Source organism: Penaeus monodon, chromosome 34 (assembly GCF_015228065.2).
Source record: "Penaeus monodon isolate SGIC_2016 chromosome 34, NSTDA_Pmon_1, whole genome shotgun sequence".
NCBI lineage: Eukaryota > Metazoa > Arthropoda > Malacostraca > Decapoda > Penaeidae > Penaeus > Penaeus monodon.
In genome coordinates this window covers 24,139,110-24,139,826 of record NC_051419.1, presented here as the reverse complement: position 1 = coordinate 24,139,826, position 717 = coordinate 24,139,110, and the positions used below count along the sequence as shown (strand labels likewise).

Genomic DNA, 717 nt, shown 5'->3' with positions numbered 1-717 from the left:
CCTGATCACATATGATTACACGCGATAGCAATGCAATGCCCTTACCTTGCACAGAACCCCAATACTCCCTACCTTTCTAAACCTCAATGAACATTCCTTTAAATAATATCCTTTTCATCCTCCATCATTTCAATTGATCCTCTAACTATAACATCAGATTCCATCACCATTCAACACCTTTCAACACCTTTCACATACCAACACCTTCATTCCAACACCAAGATAAACACTACAACCCACACACCAGGTCACGAGAGGGGAGTTCATGTTGAACTTATTTACGTAACAAACTAATCATAGGCTCTGAACAGGGCCTGGCGTGAACACGAAGCCCTTGATATGGAATACGATAAGCGATGAAATTAATGGTATCCTATTACAGGGTCTTATTAAAATGGTTAAAACGTTTTCTCAATTTGAACGTTGGTGTGTTATGTTTATCTTGTTGCTATAAACGTTTTGGCGTTTGGTTTTATTTGCTTATGGGCATCAAGAAGATGAATTGATTGTTTATTTAAGGGCATAGTGTTTACAAATATATTTTCAACGGTTATGTGTACAAGACATTGTATTTTTATCATGCATTGACAAAGATATTCTTTTATTTCTCTATCCCTTCATATATAAACGTATTACATACTTATCACTGTTACTTAACATTTTTCCATTAATAAAATCAGCTGATTTTTTCCCTTCAAGAGTTACTTCCGGAATATC

General features: G+C 35.3%; 1 long non-coding RNA gene across 1 annotated transcript in view; it reads right to left on the bottom strand.

Moving 5' to 3' along the window:
* The window catches only part of LOC119594933, a 99,120-nt gene that overhangs the window by 97,374 nt on the left and 1,029 nt on the right, over positions 1 to 717 (bottom strand). The window lies entirely within an intron of this gene.